This window comes from Bufo gargarizans, chromosome 1 (genome assembly GCF_014858855.1).
Source record: "Bufo gargarizans isolate SCDJY-AF-19 chromosome 1, ASM1485885v1, whole genome shotgun sequence".
Taxonomy (NCBI): domain Eukaryota; kingdom Metazoa; phylum Chordata; class Amphibia; order Anura; family Bufonidae; genus Bufo; species Bufo gargarizans.
The window spans coordinates 631302503-631323771 of record NC_058080.1 but is presented as its reverse complement, the minus strand read 5'-3'; positions in this window follow the sequence as shown (position 1 = coordinate 631323771).

The window sequence follows — 21269 nt, the reverse complement described above, 5'->3', positions numbered from 1 at the left end:
CTGTATTTCAAATGCCTAATTCAAACCCCTGTATGTATGGGGGGGATCACACACGCCCTGAATCAGTGTAGGCCTGCAGTAAATATATCTTTGCACAAAATGGCTGTAATTTAAATGCCTGATTCAAACTCCTATATGTAGGGGGGTATCTAACATGGTCTGAACCAGTGTAGGCCTGCAGTAAATATATCTTTGCACAAAATGGCTGTATTTCAAATGCCTAATTCAAACCTCTGTATGTATGGGGGGGGATCACACACGCCCTGAACCAGTGTAGGCCTGCAGTAAATATGTCTTTGCACAAAATGGCTGTATTTCAAATGGCTGTATTTCAAATGCCTAATTCAAACCCCTGTATGTAGAGGTGGTATCTCAGAGGGCCTGAACCTCTGTAGGCCTGAAGTAAATATATCTTTGCACAAAATGGCTGTATTTCAAATGGCTGTATTTCAAATGCCTGATTCAAAACCCTGTATGTAGGGGGGTATCTCACACGGTCTGAACCAGTGTAGGCGTGCAGTAAATATATCTTTGCACAAAATCGCTGTATTTCTGATGGCTAATTCAAACACATGTATGTATAGGGGGGATCACACAGGCCCTGAATCAGTGTAGGCCTGCATTAAATATATCTTTGCACAAAATGGCTGTATTTCAAATGCCTAATTCAACCCCCTGTATGTATAGGGGGGATCACACACGCCCTGAGTCAGTGTAGGCCTTCATTAAATATATCTTTGCACAAAATGGCTGTATTTCAAATGCCTGATTCAAACCCCTGTATGTAGGGGGATCTAACACGGTCTGAACCAGTGTAGGCCTGCAGTAAATATGTCTTTTCACAAAATTTCTGTATTTCAAATGGCTGTATTTCGAATGCCTAATTCAAACCCCTGTATGTAGAGGGGGTATCTCAGAGGGCCTGAACCTCTGTAGGCCTGAAGTAAATATATCTTTGCACAAAATGGCTGTATTTCAAATGTCTGTATTTCAAATGCCTGATTCAAACCCCTGCATGTAGGGGGGGTATCTCCACGGTCTGAACCAGTGTAGGCCTGCAGTAAATATATCTTTGCATAAAATGGCTGTATTTCAAATGGCTGTATTTCAAATGCCTAATTCAAACCCCTGTATATATAGGGGGGATCACACACGCCCTGAATCAGTGTAGGCCTGTAGTAAATATATCTTTGCACAAAATGGCTGTATTTTAAATGGCTGCATTTCGAATGCCTAATTCAAACCCCTGTATGTAGAGGGGGTATCTCAGAGGGCCTAAACCTCTGTAGGCCTGAAGTAAATATATCTTTGCACAAAATGGCTGTATTTCAAATGGCTGTATTTTGAATGCCTGATTCAAACCCCTGTATGTAGGGGGGGTATCTCCACGGTCTGAACCAGTGTAGGCCTGCAGTAAATATATCTTTTGCACAAAATGGCTGTATTTCAAATGGCTGTTTTTCAAATGCCTAATTCAAACCCCTGTATGTATAGGGGGGATCACACACGCCCTGAATCAGTGTAGGCCTGGTATTTAAAATCTCTGAATGTAACCCAAATGTATTAAGGGTGTATCTCACAATGACATTTGCATCAAAGGCTGCCACCTAATTTTTTTGTGCCCGAATGAGTGTTTGTTTAAATACTGAATTTGACAGCAGTATATAAGTCTGTAATTTTACACGTGCTGATGCTGCAAAGCGTGAAAATAGTGTTTTTTGTCAAAAGAGTTTTTTTTTTCAAACCCCAGAAAATGATGGGTGTATTTCTACCGCTAACAGAATATGAAAGCTGTATATATTAAACTTGAATTTAAAGGATAACTGTCACACTTAGACCCTAATTTAAATTTTCATATATGTAGTTACTATTAACATGATATTCCAGAATCAGTTACTATTAGGCCTCCTGCACACGACCGTTGTGTGCACCCGTGGCCGTTGTCCCGTTTAACGTGTTTTTCTGCGATCCCTTTGACTTTCAATGGGTCCATGGAAAAATCGGAAAATGCACCGTTTGGCAGCCGCATCCGTGATCCGTGTTTCCTGGCCGTGAAAAAAATATGACCTGTCCTATTTTTTTCACGGCCAACGGTTCACGGACCCATTCAAGTCAATGGGTCTGTGAAAAATCACGGATGCACACAAGATTGTCATCCGCGTCCGTGATCCGTGTCCGTTTTTTCCTATCATTTCAATGGCAAACTTGACTTAGATTTTTTTTAATCATTTTTCATGTCCGTGGATCCTCCAAAAATCACGGAAGACCCACGGAGGAAAAAACGGGCATGGATCGCTGTACAACGGAACCACGTTTTGCGGGACGTTAAAAAATACTGTCGTGTGCAGGAGGCCTTAGACTGACTTACCCCATATTTAATAAATATTCAGCCCTTAGCAACCAGTCTGCATAAAACTGCAATCTCACTATTCAGTTAAGATGGCCGCCACTGCCCTCACCCTGAGGCTAATCCCGCCTGCCCTCACTAGCCAGTAACAATAGCCCCCCAAAAGTGTCAGTAACCACAGCCCTCCCCCTAAAGGGTTAATCTCCTGCAGCACAAAGGAGTCCTCTTACCACATGTTGCTTTCATTTATACACTGAGCAGATGGCAGATCTCCCTTCCCTGGTCTGCGCTGCTTCAACTCTGCATTCTCCAGCTCTGCTGAGTGAGGGAGCGTCTGCCAAGTGCAGGGACAGGGAGCAGTGCACACAGCCCAGGCACTGTTATCAGCTGCTGGGGAGGACCTGGCTTTAATCATTTACTTACAGTCCCAGGCTGTCAGTAATCTGACCTTGCACGCAGCCTGCTATTGCGTCCTCCGTCCTTCAACACAGGTCCCTGCCTAGCAACCTGATTTTAAGCACAGGTAAAAATAGGCAGTACAGGGAACAAAACTGTGGAATTATGGGGTAATTGAGTACACAGTGAAAAGTTGAAATAGGGCCACCAAGGAGATATATATCACCACAATCCAATACTCCCAAAAAAAAAAATATATATGACAGTTATACTTTAACACTTGCAGATCTGGAAAATACTGTTTTAAAAAAAAAATTGTGTGTTTTTAAAACCTCAGAAAATGATGGGTGAATTTCTACCTTAAATTGCACATTGACTAATACAGATGTTGTAGATTGCCCAAAAAGTCTTTTTTTTGCTAACAGAATATGAAAGCTGTAGATATTAAACTTCAATTTAACACTTGCAGATCTGGAAAATACAGTTTTTTGAAAAAAATTGTGTTTTTAAAACCCCAGAAAATGATGGCTGTACTTTTACCTCAAATTGCACACTGACTAATCCAGATGTTGTAGTTTGCCCCCCAAAAATGGTGATTTGCAATGTCCCAAAAGCTCAGATGCAGTGCTGGTGCACTGAGCATGCATAAAATGGCTGCCCCCGCCGCCACCCACCTAACTAACAGAATTCTAAAAGTTTGTATTTTTTGGTCAATGAGCTCAGGGCAGGGTAAAACGATTATGCCCTGCACCCACACAACTATTTGTCTGTAGATCGCTGAGTTAGATTCTCTCCTATTCTCTCCCTGAAATCCCAAGTCCAGCAGCATCCTCTCCCTACACTAGTAACAGCAGAGTGACGTGCAGCGCTGTGTGACTCCAGCTTATATAGAGCCTGGGTCACATGCTGCTCTGGCCAATCACAGCCATGCCATTAGTAGGCATGGCTGTGATGGCCTCTTGGGGCAAGTAGTATGACGCTTGTTTATTGGCTGTTGTGCAGCCTTTCAAAAAGCGACAAGAAAGCGGCGAACACCGAACCCAAACTTTTACGGAAATGTTTGGGTTCGGGTCCAGGGTCCCAAAATCCTAGTTTGGTGCGAACCCGAACTTTGCAGTTCGGGTTCGCTCAACCCTAATTATAAACTCAATCACCTGTTTCTTGCTAATAATTCCTTTTATCTTCTTTCCTACAAACATAAAGTTATACAAACAGATGCAAATCCAATTATTCAAGAAAAAACATAAAAAATGCATATAACAGAATAAATACAATGCCATGTGGGTTTAATTATTATATAAGGGATACCTCATGTGATATACAAAAATCATCATTAAAATCATTTATTATTTAAGTACACATATAGGATAAAGTATAGTCCCCCCCCCCCCCTCACACTTACCACACATAATTATTGCCTGAAATTATGATTAATCTTCACTCTGTTTCTTCTTGCGTGTAATCTGTATTAAACCAAATATAAACAATTAACAATGCAACATTTATTTATCATGTTATTTTCTCTAAACAAACAGATGTAACTCTGTGCAGACTCGAAACCGAAATATGTGTATATTTGTACCAACTCATATCAAGTACAGACTCTGGGAGAGGTTAGTGGCTTACTTATAGGAACAAACTCTTGCTTAAAGGGGTTGGCCACTTTCTGGGTACTGTTGACCAATGTGTTTGTGAGATGATTATATGACACTTGCTAATATAAAACAAGAAAGGAGTTCCAGCATCTGGTAATCCAAAATGTTGCTATATTTTTATTTCAGTTTCAAACAAAAATTACATCCTGGGAACACCTGCACCTACCACCGTAGCAGGTTAACATGTTTTGAACTTTCACTAGTTCTTACTCATGAGTATGAACTGGTGAAAATTCTAAACATTTTAACCTTCTACGGTGGTGGGTGAAGGTGATCACTGGATGTAATTTTCATTTGAAACTAAAATAAAGATAAGCAACCTTTTGGATTACCATATGCTGGAACTCCTTTCTTGTTTCATCTTATTCTGAAGATCGGTCCGGTCTTGTTCCGTGCATCTCGACTATATGGTGAGCTGGAAATCATTTTTACTTGCTAATATAGCCTTTGTTGAAATTCTGCACCATTTTCTATATTTCATAAGGTATACCCCCTTGTTTACAAAGTCTTTTGTGCTATCCACATAGAGGTCCTGTCCATAAGATGGCTGCTGATGGAGGGTCATGTGATTTTCCCTAAACATCTGGGCACTCTTCCTTAACCACCTCCAGACCGCCTAACGCAGATGTGAGGTCCGGAGGTGGCGGCCCTGCGCAGAGTCACGCATGTATGCGTCATCTCATGAGGGCCGGGATTTCCTGTGAACGCGCGCACACAGGCGCGCGCGCTCACAGGAACGGAAGGTAGGCGAGTGGATCTCCAGCCTGCCAGCGGCGATCGCTCGCTGGCATGCTGGAGATCCGAATTTTTTAACCCCTAACAGGTATATTAGACGCTGTTTCATAACAGCGTCTAATATACCTCATACCTGGTCCTCTGGTGGTCCCTTTTGTTAGAATCGACCACCAGAGGACACAGGTAGGTCAGTAAAGTCGCACCAAACACTACACTACACTACACCCCCCCCGTCACTTATTAACCCTTTATGAACCCCTGATCACCCATGATCACCCCATATAAACTCCCTGATCACCCCCCTGTCATTGATCACCCCCCTGTCATTGATCACCCCCCTGTCAGGCTCCGTTCAGACGTCCGTATGATTTTTACGGATCCACGGATACATGGATCGGATCTGCAAAACACATGCGGACGTCTGAATGGAGCCTTACAGGGGGGTGATCAATGACAGGCGGGTGATCACCCATATACACTCCCTGATCACCCCCTGTCATTGATCACCCCCCTGTCATTGATCACCCCCCTGTAAGGCTCCATTCAGACGTCCGCATGATTTTTACGTATCCATAGATACATGGATCGGATCCGCAAAACACATGCGGACGTCTAAATGGAGCCTTACAGGGGGGTGATCAATGACAGGTGGGTGATCACCCATATACACTCCCTGATCACCCCCTGTCATTGATCACCCCCCTGTAAGGCTCCATTCAGACGTCCGCATGATTTTTACGTATCCATGGATACATGGATCGGATCCGCAAAACACATGCGGACGTCTGAATGGAGCCTTACAGGGGGTGATCAATGACAGGCGGGTGATCACCCATATACACTCCCTGATCACCCCCCTGTCATTGATCACCCCCCTGTAAGGCTCCATTCAGACGTCCGCATGTGTTTTGTGGATCCGATCCATGTATCCATGGATCGGCAAAAATCATGCGGATGTCTGAATGGAGCCTTACAGGGGGGGTGATCAGTGACAGGGGGGTGATCACCCTGATCACCCCCTGTCATTGATAACCCCCCTGTAAGGCTCCATTCAGACGTCCGCATGTGTTTTGTGGATCCGATCCATGTATTCATGGATCCGTAAAAATCATGCGGACGTCTGAATGGAGCCTTACAGGGGGGGTGATCAGTGACAGGGGGGTGATCACCCTGATCACCCCCTGTCATTGATCACCCCCCTGTAAGGCTCCATTCAGACGTCCGCATGTGTTTTGTGTATCCGATCCATGTATCCATGGATCCGTAAAAATTATGCGGACGTCTGAATGGAGCCTTACAGGTGGGGTGATCAGTGACAGGGGGGTGATCACCCTGATCACCCCCTGTCATTGATAACCCCTCTGTAAGGCTCCATTCAGACGTCCGCATGTGTTTTGCGGATCCGATCCATGTATCCATGGAGCCGTAAAAATCATACGGACGTCTGAATGGAGCCTTACAGGGGGGTGATCAATGACAGGGGGGTGATCAGGGAGTCTATATGGGTGATCACCCCCTCGTCATTGATCACCCCCCTGTCATTGATCACCCCCCTGTAAGGCTCCATTCAGACGTCTGCATGTGTTTTGCGGATCCGATCTATGGATCCGTAAAAATTATACGGACGTCTGAATGGAGCCTTACCAGGGGGGTGATCAATGACAAGGGGGTGATCAGGGAGTCTATATGGGTGATCACCCCCCTGTCATTGATCACCCCCCCTGTCATTGATCACCCCCCTGTCATTGATCACCCCCCTGGTAAGGCTCCATTCAGACATTTTTTTGGCACAAGTTAGCGGAAATTTTTTGTTTGTTTTTGTTTTTGTTTTTTCTTACTAAGTCTCATATTCCACTAACTTGTGTCAAAAAATAAAATCTCACATGAACTCACCATACCCCTCACGGAATCCAAATGCGTAAACATTTTTAGACATTTATATTCCAGACTTCTTCTCACGCTTTAGGGCCCCTAAAAAGCCAGGGCAGTATAAATACCCCACATGTGACCCCATTTCAGAAAGAAGACACCCCAAGGTATTCGCTGAGGGGCATATTGAGTCCATGAAAGATTGAAATTTTTGTCCTAAGTTAGCGGAAAGTGAGACTTTGTGAGAAAAAAACAAAAAAAATAAATTTCCGCTAACTTATGCAAAAAAAAAAAAATTTCTAGGCACTCGCCAGGCCCCTCATTGAATACCTTGGGGTGTCTTCTTTCCAAAGTGGGGTCACATGTGGGGTATTTATACTGCCCTGGCTTTTTAGGGGCCCGAAAGTGTGAGAAGAAGTCTGGGATCCAAATGTCTAAAAATGCCCTCCTAAAAGGAATTTGGGCCCCTTTGCGCATCTAGGCAGCAAAAAAGTGTCACACATGTGGTATCGCCGTACTCAGGAGAAGTTGGGCAATGTGTTTTGGGGTGTCATTTTACATATACCCATGCTGGGTGAGAAAAATATCTTGGTCAAATGCCAACTTTGTATAAAAAAATGGGAAAAGTTATCTTTTGCCAAGATATTTCTCTCACCCAGCATGGTTATATGTAAAATGGCACCCCAAAATACATTCCCCAACTTCTCCTGAGTACGGCGATACCAGATGTGTGACACTTTTTTGCAGCCAAGGTGGGCAAAGGGGCACATAGTCCAAAGTGCACCTTTCGGATTTCACAGGCCATTTTTTACAGATTTTGATTGCAAGGTACTTCTTACACATTTGGGCCCCTAAATTGCCAGGGCAGTATAACTACGCCACAAGTGACCCCATTTTGGAAAGAAGACACCCCAAGGTATTCCGTGAGGGGCACGGTGAGTTCCTAGAATTTTTTATTTTTTGTCACAAGTTAACGGAAATGATGATTTTTCTTTTTTTTTCTTTTTTCCTTACAAAGTCTCATATTCCACTAACTTGCGACAAAAAATAAAAAATTCTAGGAACTCGCCGTGCCCCTCGTGGAATACCTTGGGGTGTCTTCTTTCCAAAATGGGGTCACTTGTGGCGTAGTTATACTGCCCTGGCAATTTAGGGGCCCAAATGTGTAAGAAGTACCTTGCAATCAAAATGTGTAAAAAATGGCCTGCGAAATCCGAAAGGTGCACTTTGGAATATGTGCCCCTTTGCCCACCTTGGCTGCAAAAAAGTGTCACACATGTGGTATCGCCGTACTCAGGAGAAGTTGGGGAATGTGTTTTGGGGTGTCATTTTACATATACCCATGCTGGGTGAGAAAAATATCTTGGTCAAATGCCAACTTTGTATAAAAAAAATAGGAAAAGTTGTCTTTTGCCAAGATATTTCTCTCACCCAGCATGGTTATATGTAAAATAGCACACCAAAATACATTCCCCAACTTCTCCTGAGTATGGCGATACCAGATGTGTGACACTTTTTTGCAGCCAAGGTGGGCAAAGGGGCACATATTCCAAAGTGCACCTTTCGGATTTCACCGGTCATTTTTTACACATTTCGATTGCAAAGTTCTTCTCACACATTTGGGCCCCCAAATTGCCAGGGCAGTATAACTACCCCACAAGTGACCCCATTTTGGAAATAAGACACCCCAAGGTATTCCGTGAGGGGCATGGCGAGTTCCTAGAATTTTTTATTTTTTGTCGCAAGTTTGTGGAATATGAGACTTTGTAAGAAAAAAATAAAAATAAAAAATCATCATCATTTTCCGCTAACTTGTGACAAAAAATAAAAAGTTCTATGAACTCACTATGCCCATCAGCGAATACCTTAGGGTGTCTACTTTCCGAAATGGGGTCATTTGTGGGGTTTTTCTACTGTCTGGGCATTGTAGAACCTCAGGAATCATGACAGGTGCTCAGAAAGTCAAAGCGGAAATTCGCATTTTTGTACCATAGTTTGTAAACGCTATAACTTTTACCCAAACCATTTTTTTTTTTTGCCCAAACATTTTTTTTTATCAAAGACATGTAGAACTATAAATTTAGCGAAAAATTTATATATGGATGTCGTTTTGTTTGCAAAATTTTACAGCTGAAAGTGAAAAATGTCATTTTTTTGCAAAAAAATCGTTACATTTCGATTAATAACAAAAAAAGTAAAAATGTCAGCAGCAATAAAATACCACCCAATGAAAGCTCTATTAGCGAGAAGAAAAGGAGGTAAAATTCATTTGGGTGGTAAGTTGCATGACCGAGCGATAAACGGTGAAAGGAGTGTAGTGCCGAAGTGTAAAAAGTGCTCTGGTCATGAAGGGGGTTTCAGCTAGCGGGGTTGAAGTGGTTAATAAGGGCTCAAGTACACGAACATATTTTTTTTCCGTGTCCATTCCGTTATTTTGCTGACCGTATGCAGAACCATTCATTTCAATAGGTCCGCAAAAACAAACGGAAATTACTCCATGTGCATTCCATTTCCGTACGTCCGTATTTCCGTTCCGCAAAAAAATAGAACATGTCCTATTATTGTCCGCATTACGGACAAGGATAGAACTGTTCTATTAGGGGCCAGCTGTTCTGTTCCACAAAATACGGAATGCACACGGACATCATCCGTATTTTTTGTGGATCCGTTTTTTGCGACCCGCAAAATACATACAGTTATGTGCATGAGCCTTAACTATTGGATGAAGTCCAGTATCTACCCATTTTCAATGACAAAAGACAACCAATTCCTTGTATCATCTTATAAACAAAATGCATATTTTCTGTCCAAACTCCACTTCTGGTGCCAAATGTATTATCGTGGGATCAGAAGTTTGGGAAAAATACACTTATCATGATTTAGGTGCAAAAAGAAGGTTTACTAAATTATGATAAAAGATATATACAAAGATATACAAGGATAAAGTAAAGTAACAGTCAATAAAAGTCGTCAGACAGATGGGCCTGCTCTAACTCGACTAACGCCCAACATGGCACTTGGCCAAAGCCAACGGTGATGGTAGCAAGACATCTTACCTTGATGATGTCTTCAATAGACCTGAGGTTTCTGTTACAAAGCTAAGTGTTTTTTAGTCTCCTCACCCCTCCTAACCCCACCTAAAGGTTAGTACACATGTACAGTTATCTCATACTGCAGAAATGCGTCCAAGTATCAGACATTACTAAAGAACAGGGGTGTTGCTAGGTTAAAACATTTGGGGCCTGCGCCCTGGATGTTTTGTCCCAGGCCCAGAATGTACTGCCTGCCAGCTAGATACAACTGTACAATTGAATCTAATGCACTGGAAAAGCTGAAGGACCTGTGATGACACAGGTCACGTGACCAGTAAAACAGGCAGTAGTACCATCATGTGACCAGTGCTGGAGGTAAGTGAATGGAGTAATGCTGGTAGTTGTGGTTATTTAACTGGGACTGTGTGTTAGGGCTGAAGGGAGGCATGTTATTTAGATGGGACTGTATGTTGGAGGTGGCTGGGGAGGGGATGATGTTATTTACATAGGACTGTATGCTGATGGCGGCTGTGAGAGGGAGTGATGTTATATACATGGGATTGTGTGTTGAAGGTGGCTGTGGGAGGGAGTGATGTTATTTTCATGGGACTAATTGTTGGAGGGTGCTGAGGGAGGGGGTGATGTTATTTACATGGGACTGAATGTTGAGGGGGCGATGTTATTTACATGGCACTCCATGTTGAAGGCGTCTGGGGGAGGTAGTGATGTTATTTACATGGGACTGCATGTTGAGGGGGGTGATGTTTACATGGGATTGCATGTTGGAGGAGGCTGGGGAGGGGGATAATATTATTTACATGGGACTGTATGCTAAAGGCGGCTGGGGAGAGGGTGATGCTATTTACATAGGACTGTATATTGAAGGTACTGAAGGGAGGGAAGTGATATTATTTATATAGGACTGTATTTTAGAGAGGACAGTAGCGAGGAATGTTATTTACATGGGACTGTATATTGGAGGGGGCTGGAGAGATGGTGTGATGTTATTTACATGGGACTCTATGGTGTAGTGAAATAGTGCTATTTTCATCGGACTGTATATTGGAGGGGCTGAAGGGAGGGGAGTGATGTTATTTACATGGGACTGTATTTTGGAGTAGGCAGGAGAGATGGTGTGATGTAATTTACATGGGACTGTATGGTGGAGGGAAGAATATAACTACAGGGGCAGGAATACAACTACATTATAAATACTGGGGCACTTCAGGGCGAGCATCATAACAGCAGGGGGCAGAATAAATACTGGGGGCCCTGTATGGGCATTTTAAATCCAGGGGACATTATAGGCATTCTTATTACTACTGGGGGCTCTATAGGAGTGACTTATAGATCCGCCATATTTCTATTAAGAGCACTATGGGGGGCCTTATTATGACTGGGGGTCTGTAAAGAGCTTTATTACCACTGGGGGAACAATAGGGTGGCTTATTTGTACTGGGGGCTCTGTGAGGGCATTATTAATGCTGGAGGGCTCTACTACTAATAGAGGTACTCTTGGGGAGCATTATCACTGTTAGAGGCCCTGTAGGGGGCAGTATTACTAATGAGGGCATTCTAGGAGGAGATTACTATTGGTGGGGGACTATCTATATAGCACTAATATTTCTTCAGGATAGTATTTGGGAGTATTGGGGAGAACAGCGAGCATCAGGATAACACTGTGGGGACTCCCGGTTGAGCGAAGATGATAGAAAATTGAGGAAGCTAAGCTGTCTGTGTGTCACACTCTGCAGAGACGAGACATGGCTGAAAGAAATTGTCCGGACCGAATGGAGAAGATGATGACAGAGAAGATCTACATAGGAAGAGACCCTGAATGTGAGAGGTATGTGCTGCTGTATAGCCAGTACAGCAAAATGTGGTGTGCTGGGGGGAGGCGGGGGCTGGTGAGGGTTGACTTATAGAATTGGGCCATATTCATTGGGGCTTGGGCCCCGGATCTTTTGAGACCCTAGCAACGACCCCTGCTAAACAATTACATTGCAAGAAATTAAAGTGGAAGGACCAATTAAAACCTTGCTTTACACCAATTTTCAAGCCCATTCACACATATTTGATTTGTGTAGAATCGATTCTGACACAAATCAAATTTTTGGAAAAATTTGATGAATCAGACACAAAATAAATTTCAAGAAATTCACTCATTTTTACTGTATACCTAAAAAAATTTTACTTTTGTTGCTTTTAGATGATATATCATGTAAATTAATTCTATACAGTGAAAAAAATAACATCTGTAAAAAGTAAAACACAAAGAACTAAACTGGGTGCTTTTACTGTTCAAGTGTTCAGCTCCTTAACACTGTAATCAGCCATCTGTTAGAGGAAAGACAATGTTTCCTCATTACGACTACATTGGTGACAGCTGTAGAACTAAAAAGATGGATTCCCAGAAACTAATGCACAATAACATTTTGGCCTCATCCCATCTACATTGAGTAAATTACACTTTCCCACTGTCAAAGTAAGTAATTTAGCCATTTAAATACTCTGCAATTTGCATTCAGGTCTAAGTGACGCCAGTTCTAGTAATCTATTTTATTAGTGACTTTGGCTAGAGTGAACTCATCAGACAATGGGAATATCCTATGATCTTAAGGGCGCAAGAGAAATGTTTAAATGGAGGAGCACAATTTCAGGCTCTGCAGACCTTGCAGTCTGGCTGCCTTCATTACTTTGACACTGAACTTTGCTTATATTTACTAGGCTTTAATTTAAATAAGGCACGCAGACGAACAGGAAGGAGTTATTGAGTTTTTTCCCCCCTCCTCTGAGAGTGGTATAAAGCTAAAGTGCATACTGAATATGATCAATCATGTGCTGTAAACCATACTCAACACTTAAAAGGTCATGGAGTCCTTCGTTACATCAAAATTAATATTTATGATTACATTATTTTACAATATAATGCCATGACTATATGGGAATCAGTATAATGAGTCGCAATATGTAGCATGCTTCATATAATTCATACAATAAAAATATCAGCTAATCTACAAATGTAAAATTCCAGGGTAGAGAACCTCCAAGATAAAATGTTAGAGGTGTTTTCCAGGGTTTCTTAACAGAGGCCATCAATGTCAGATCAGTAGAGGGGTTGGGGGGGAGGGGCTGTTCCACAGGACCCAACCAAGAAGCAGAAATAAGGGCAGTGATCCCTTCACTACAGTCATTCAAATCTCCATGTAATAATTCTGGATCATCTATTCATATAAGTGTATGTTGTGCCATTCCTCTATTTTTCCTACTGCAAATTTATGAATGTACACAAACTCACTTTCTTTGTCTGTTCTGTTTTTTTTGTGTACCGTATGCAGAACCATTTATTTCTTGTTACTCCTTGTGCATTCCGTTTCCGTATCTCCGTTATACAAAAAAAAAAAATAGAAAATGTCCTATTATTGTCTGCATTACGGACAAGGATAGTATTGTTCTATTAGGGGCCAGCTGTTCCGTTCCACAAAATATGGAATACACACGGATGTCATCCGTACTTTTTGAAGATCCGTGTTTTGCGGACCGCAAAATACATACGGTCGTGTGCATGAGGCCTTAAGCTGCAGCTAGATATTATCAGTTAGGAATGTGTCCCTGCACAGTATGACACTAGCAGCACTGATTTGACAATATCAGATTATGCAGGAATACAACCCCAACTGGTCACACCCAGTTGTAATTTTATTCACAAACTTCTAGCAGAACTAATAGTTGAATGGTACCCCATAGAATGATAAGAATAGATGTTTCAGAATTGTCATTCTAGTATGGAATACACTAATTTACTAAAACAAATATGTCAGGAGAGGTAAGAGTCAAGGGTTAATAATCATATGAGCTTTTGTTTCCTCTCCCCATATAAACATGCCCAGCCAACAAATAAATGCCAGTTTGCCATTGATTACATCTTTTATGTGGGCATAAGATCATTGTTTGTTGGCAGCACATGCCTTTATGTAAATAAGGGATATGCTTCTGAAAATCTGAAAACCATATGGGGATGAATGATGGTACTGGCAATTGATCTTCTTCCCATACATTTACACTTAGTTTCTGTGAAATTGCAGTTTTGTGTTCAGACCTTTGGAATTCCTGGTGCAAATAATCCCAGATGAACAATCAATTATTATTTTTATTTTATTTGGTTCAATCCAAATATGTTAGCAGCGAATCGCGTTAAAAAACGTCTGCAGAGAGCCTTTATAGTGGTGTAAACCACTGTGCATTGCAGTAACACGCATAGGGAGTCTGCTTTGGTAGTGAAATAATACTGTGAGTCCGTATGACATGCACATGACAGGCGTCGCTCTTAGAATCACTGCACACTTCACTTATTTAGGAATTCACTGGGCCAAAACTGACCAAATAACTTAAGTATGAACTCAGCCTTACAGGTCGATGTTAGTGCTAAGAAGAAGCAAACTCCTTATACACCGTCATCAGCTGATTCCACATAGATGTCTACAGAAGCTGTTCTATTAAAGGCTTATACAAGTAGTGCCCCCCGACAGAGTGGAGAGGGTGTCAGCAGTAAGTTTGTGTTAAAGTCACTGATTATTTTGCCCTTTCTCTGATCTGTCAGAACAATAACCCCCAAAAAACTGATCCTGTCTGTGGAGCAAACGAGGTGCAAAACAGCATCACACCACCACACCCTGCACATATGGTATGCTGGAGGGGCACTGTGAATTGTCCCTGCAGTGGAGGCTGAGGACACGGTGGAGGATGAGGAGGCAGAGGCGGACATTGTCACAGGACCAACGACGTGATAACGTGGAGGCAGAAGCGGCATCACCTGGCCAAGTTGCTGGTGTGGCTGTGCAGGAACCACATTCACCCAGTGGACCGTAAAGGACATGTATTGTCCCTGACCACACGTCGGCACTGCTGTGCACTTTGGCAGACACCGACAGGCTCAAGGACTGGCCCACCTTCTGTTCTACATTCGTGTGCAGGGCTGGCACTGCCTTTTTGGCAAATAAATGACGGTTTGGGAATCTCCACCTCGGCTCGGCACAAGCCATCAGTTCTCTGAAAGGTGCAGAGTCCACCACTTGGAAAGGGAGGGACTGCAGCACCAGCAACTTGGCCAGGAGCACGTTAAGCTTCTGCACCGTTGGATGAGTGCACGCATACTGTTGTCTCTTGGCAATCACTTCGGTGATCGATTGCTGACAAAATGAGTGACGAGGAGTAGAAGGATGAGGAGCAGGATCATCATGACCGGTAGAGGATGTGAAGGACAGACAGCTCCCTTCGGTTGAGGTTGTAAAGCCTTGACTGCCTGAAAATGGCTGCGTGCCTCTGGGCGCAGGCTGGACCACCACATCGAAGCCATGGTTCTCCCAAGCCACTTTATGGTGATGCTGCATATGTTGATGCAGGGCCGTGGTGCCAACATTGGCCCCCCTGGCCATGCTTCACTTTCTGCCCACAGATTCTACATATGGCCATGTTCACCTCCTCCGGCGGCTTAACAAAAAACTGCCACACTTCCGAGTAGATGATTTTACCCCCAACACTATGCACTGACTGACTGCTACCACCGCTGCCTCTGTGAACCCATGCACCGCTACTTCTCAGGCAGGTAAACTCCTGCGAAGCGGGTGGTCTAACCCGGGCACATTTGGCTACTGACCTGTCACTGCTGCCACCCTGCTGACTCCCGGCCATGCTAGCGACTTGCTGGCTTTGTCGCTGCCTCACAGGCAAGCTGCCACCCTCTTCTCCCGATAATGAAGCCCCTTCATCAGAGGGGGTGAAAACATGATGACGTAGGTTTGCTATGTTGTTCCTCCCTCCGACCGTTCTATCCCGCCGCACTATGTAAGACATGAGCCTCTCTATCTGAACCGTCGGATGCCCCCACCTCTGGGCCCTTTGCGTTCGGTTGGACTGGACTCTTGGCGGATCTCCTGCATTTGTCCGTCTTGTCTGGCAGTGTCTGCTTGCTGCCTCGCTTGCAGACGGTGCGGTCGCCCTCCTTCTGATGTTTGCTCATCTCTAAAGGTGACCAATATTGAATAATGTTATTTATATACACAGCTTTATTAAGGGTATACATAGAAAAACCAAAAAAATGGCAGCAGGGCTATTGCTCCTCCTCATTGATGAGAGGAATAGACAACCCTGTCTAATGGTGTCTCACTTAGTCATTGGTGGTCGAGCGTTATTATGGTTTACCATAATCATTGGTGTCAATGTGTTTTAGAAAAATCATGCATTCCCCAAGTAAGAAGGGAGCAAGCACTATGCGGAGAGAATACTTACTGAACTTACCACCCTCGTAGCTGCTGTGCTCTTCCACTGTCCGTGAAGCCGTCAGTGACTTCAGTCCACACAGATGTGGAGTAGTGATGAGCGGCAGGGGTCATATTCGAATTTGCGATATTTCTCGAATATTTTTTAGAATATTCGTTGAATATTCGAAAATTCGCGAGGTATTGATTGTGTAATATGCGAATTTTCGGATTTGAATTTTTATTGCGAATTTTTCAACTTACAACCATTAGACAAAGAAGATTATAGCACTATATTAGCTAAATTGCTCTATATTCGATTTTTTTAATATTCGCTATATTGCTATAACAGTTTTTTCGAATATTCGTAATATATAGCAATAAAGCGAATATTCGAAAAAAAAAGAATATAGAGCAATTTAGCTAATATAGTGCTATAATCTTTTTTTATAGTTGTAATTTGTTTCCAATCTGAACTTCAGATCAGAAAAAAATTACAACTATTAGACAAAGAAGATTATAGCACTATATTAGCTAAATTGCTCTATATTTGTTTTTTTTCGAATATTCGCTATATTGCTATAACTTAGTTTTTTCGAATATTTGTAATATTTTAAAACAAGAATATATAGCAATATAGCGAATATTCGAAAAAAACGAATATAGAGCAATTTAGCTAATATAGTGCTTTAATCTTCTTTGTCTAAAAGTTGAAAAATTCGCAATAAAAAATTCGAATCCGAAAAGTCGAATTACGAAAATTCGCATATTACACAATCATTACCTTGCCGATTTTTTCAAGAAAAAAAATCGTGCATTTTCGAATATGACCCCTGCCGCTCATCACTACTCCTAAAGTCAAGTATATTGCAGCCTTCTTATTGGCCCACAAGCTAGAAGCAGGAAGGGATCATGTGTACTGATAAAAAAAAAAAAATCGGGAAAAAATCGAATATTCGAAATTACGAATCTATATAACTATATTCGAAATATTCGCAAATTTTCGAAGTACCTATATTCGCGATAAAAATTCGAAATTCGAATATTCGTGAACAACACTAATGTGGAGGTGTCGGTGGCTTCAGAGACAGAGGAGGAGCGCAGCAGCTGGGAGGATGGTAAGTTCAGTACGTATTCTCTCCTCCCAGCACAGCACTCACTCCAATCTGCAGAGGCTCTGCTGCAATCAATGAATGCCTACATATAAACCAAATTACATTAGAAAAATCAGGCATTCTTAGCAGAGTGCATGGTTTTGCTAAAACACGCTGACACCAATGATTATGGTACACTATAATAACCATGGCCACCAATGACTAAGCAAGCCACAGTGCAGGCATCATTAGACATTAGACTGTCAATCAATGGAGAGGAGGGGTATACTAAGCACAGAGAAGGGTAGTAGTGCTACAAAAGCTACACTGGCCCCTTAGTGCACAAACTGCCTAATTTGCATACATATAAAAGCCTACATATCTCCACAGCAGTGCAAGCTAAAAAGAAATCAGCATGATCAACCCTGCCAGGCAATATGTCTGGTTTAATAGGTTTAATCATGCTGACAGAGGCTCTTTAACCCCTTAAGCCCTATTTCACCTTAAGGACTTGGCCGTTTTTTGCAAATCTGACCAGTGTCACTTTAAGTGCTCATAACTTTAAAACACTTTGACTTATCCAGGCCATTCTGAGAATGTTTTTTCGTCACATATTGTACTTCGTGACACTGGTAAAATGAAGTAAAAAAAATTATTATTTTTTGCATAAAAAAATACCTAATTTACCAAATATTTGGAAAAATTTGCAAATTTCAAAGTTTCAGTTTCTCTACTTCTGTAATACATAGTAATACCCCCCAAAATTGTGATGACTTTACATTCCCCATATGTCTACTTCATGTTTGAATTATTTTGGGAATGATATTTTATTTTTTGGGGATGTTACAAGGCTTAGAAGTTTAGAAGCAAATCTTGAAATTTTTCAGAAATTTACAAAACCCAATTTGTAGGGACCACTATAGGTCTGAAGTCACTTTGCGAGGCTTACATAATAAAAACCACCCAAAAATAACCCCATTCTATAAACTACACCCCTCAAGGTATTCAAAACTAATTTTACAAACTTTGTTAACCCTTTAGGTGTTGCACAAGAGTTATTGGCAAATGGGGATGAAATTTGAGAATTTCATTTTTTTGCCTAATTTTCCATTTTAACACATTTTTTCTACTAACAAAGCAAGGGTTAACAGCCAAACAAGACTATATCTTTATTGCCCTGACTCTGCCGTTTACAGAAACACCCCATATGTGGTCGTAAACTACTGTACGGCCACACAGCGGGGCGTAGAGTGAAAGTATGGTGTTTGGAAGCCAGATTTTGCTGGACTGGTTTTTTGACACCATGTCCCATTTGAAGCCCCCTGATGCACCCCTAGAGTAGAAACTCCATAAAAGTGACCCCATCTAAGAAACTACACCCCTAAAGGTATTCAAAACTGATTTTACAAACTTTGTTAACCGTTTAGGTGTTGCACAAGATTTAATGGAAAATAGAGATACAATTTCAAAATTGGCAGATTTTCCATTTTAATATTTTTTTTCCAGTTACAAAGCAAGGGTTAACCACCAAACAAAACTCATTATTTATGGCCCTAATTCTGTAGTTTACAGAAACACCCCATATGTGGTAGTAAACCGCTGTACGGGCACACGGCATGGCACAGAAGGAAAGGAATGCCATACGGTTTTTGGAAGGCAGATTTTGCTGGACTGTTTTTTTTTACACCATGTCCCATTTGAAGCCCCCCTGATGCACCCCTAGAGTAGAAACTCCAAAAAAGTGACCCCACTTATTTATGTAAGTTATTTATGTAAGTTTCTCCATAGTCTAAGAGCCATAGTTTTTTCAGTTTTTGGGTGATTATCTTAAGTAGGGTCTAATTTTTTGCGGGATGAGATGACGGTTTGATTGGCTCAATTTTGGGGTGCATATGACTTTTTGATCGCTTGCTATTACACTTATTGTGACGTAAGATGACAAAAAATGGCTTTTTTGACACCGTTTTTATTAAAAAAAAATTACGGTGGTCATCTGAGGGCTTAGGCCATGTGATATTTTTATAGAGCCGGTCGATACGGACGCGGTGATACCTAATATGCATACTTTATTTTTATTTATGTAAGTTTTACATAATGATTTCATAGTCTAAGAGCCATAGTTTTTTCAGTTTTTCGGCGATTATCTTGGGTAGGGTATGATTTTTGCAGGATGAGATGATGGTTTGATTGGTACTATTTTGGCGCACATGCGACTTTTTTGATCACTTTTATTACCTTTTTTGGGAAGTAAGGTGGGCAAAATTTCAATTTTCTCATAGTTTTCTCATAGGAAAGTAACATGACCGTTTTATAGATCAGGTTGTTACGGACGCGGCGATACCTAATATGTGTAGTGTATTTAATTTTTTTAATTTTTATTCAGTGGTAAATGTTTTTTTTTTTCTTAACTTTTTTCACTTTTTTTTGCATTTTTTTTACCCAGACCCACTTGGTTCTTGAAGATCCAGTGGGTCTGATGTCTGTATAATACAGTACAGTACCCTATATAGGGTTCTGTACTGTATTTTACTTACACTGAACAGATCTACGCGGGGATCAGAAACTGCAGAAATCGCAGCAAACCACAGGTCTGAATTGACCTGCGGTTTGCGGCGATCGCCGATACGGGGGGGGGGAATTATTTCAGCCGGCATCCCGCTGCGATTAACCCCCGCGGCGCCGGAATATCTATTTAAAGGGTGTACTGGTACGCCCTACGTCCTAAATGGGTTAAAGGGGTTATCCAGGCTTTTACTACTGATGACCTATCCTCAGGATAGGTCATGAATATCAGATCGGTGGGGGTCTGACACCCGGCACCCCTGTAGATCAGTTGTATCAGGAGGCGATCATCAATAGTAAAGCCTGGACAACCGTTTTAAGTGATTAATTGATGCAGCACCAGAAGCCAGAGATTACAGTGTAGTTATATCTACTCTGGCGTTATATAATAGTGACCATAAAATCTAAAGTATTTGACAGAAGGATAAGGCTCCAATGCCATATTGTGCTTTTTGTACAGTTCTATGTATTTATGTGACTGTGACGAGGGGACATCCTCTGCGTCTGGAGGAAAGAAGGTTTGTACACAAACATAGAAAAGGATTCTTTACGGTAAGAGCAGTGAGACTATGGAACTCTCTGCCTGAGGAGGTGGTGATGGTGAGTACAATAAAGGAATTCAAGAGGGGCCTGGATGTATTTCTGGAGCGTAATAATATTACAGGCTATAGCTACTAGAGAGGGGTCGTTGATCCAGAGAGTTATTCTGATTGCCTGATTGGAGTCGGGAAGGAATTTTTTCTGCTAAAGTGGGGAAAATTGGCTTCCACCTCCAAGTTTTTTTTTGCCTTCCTGTGAATTAATTTGCAGAATTACAGGCTGAACTGGATGGACAGATGTCTTTTTTCAGCCTTATAAACCATGCTACTATGTGCTCCCTAGTGTCTGCTAGTGCATGAACATCCAGCTTTAATTTACTTGGGTTGTAGATTAGTAGGTTAGTAGATACCGCTACACAAAATCACTGTTAATAGAGACAGGGCTGATGTATGCCTTTCGGCATGAACAGGTAAATAATCTCCTGTCAGTGGCTTTGTCCAGCATCATAAATCTTCTTCCCTGTCTTGTCCACTCTAGCATTGAACAAATAGTCTTGTGAAGGATCCTGTGGTCTCCCCTGGTTTGTGGGTCCGTCCCTACTGGGATTGTTGCAACCCCTATAATTACACCACTGAGTAAAGGCAAACAGAGCTCTTCCTCTGGGAAGTAATAGGAATGTTCTCTGTGTTGCTCTATTCTTATATTTTATTTTTATTAACATCTAAAAGTATTTCATAGCTGCTTATCTCAAGGCTTAGTCTGACCATAAGTTTTAAGAAATA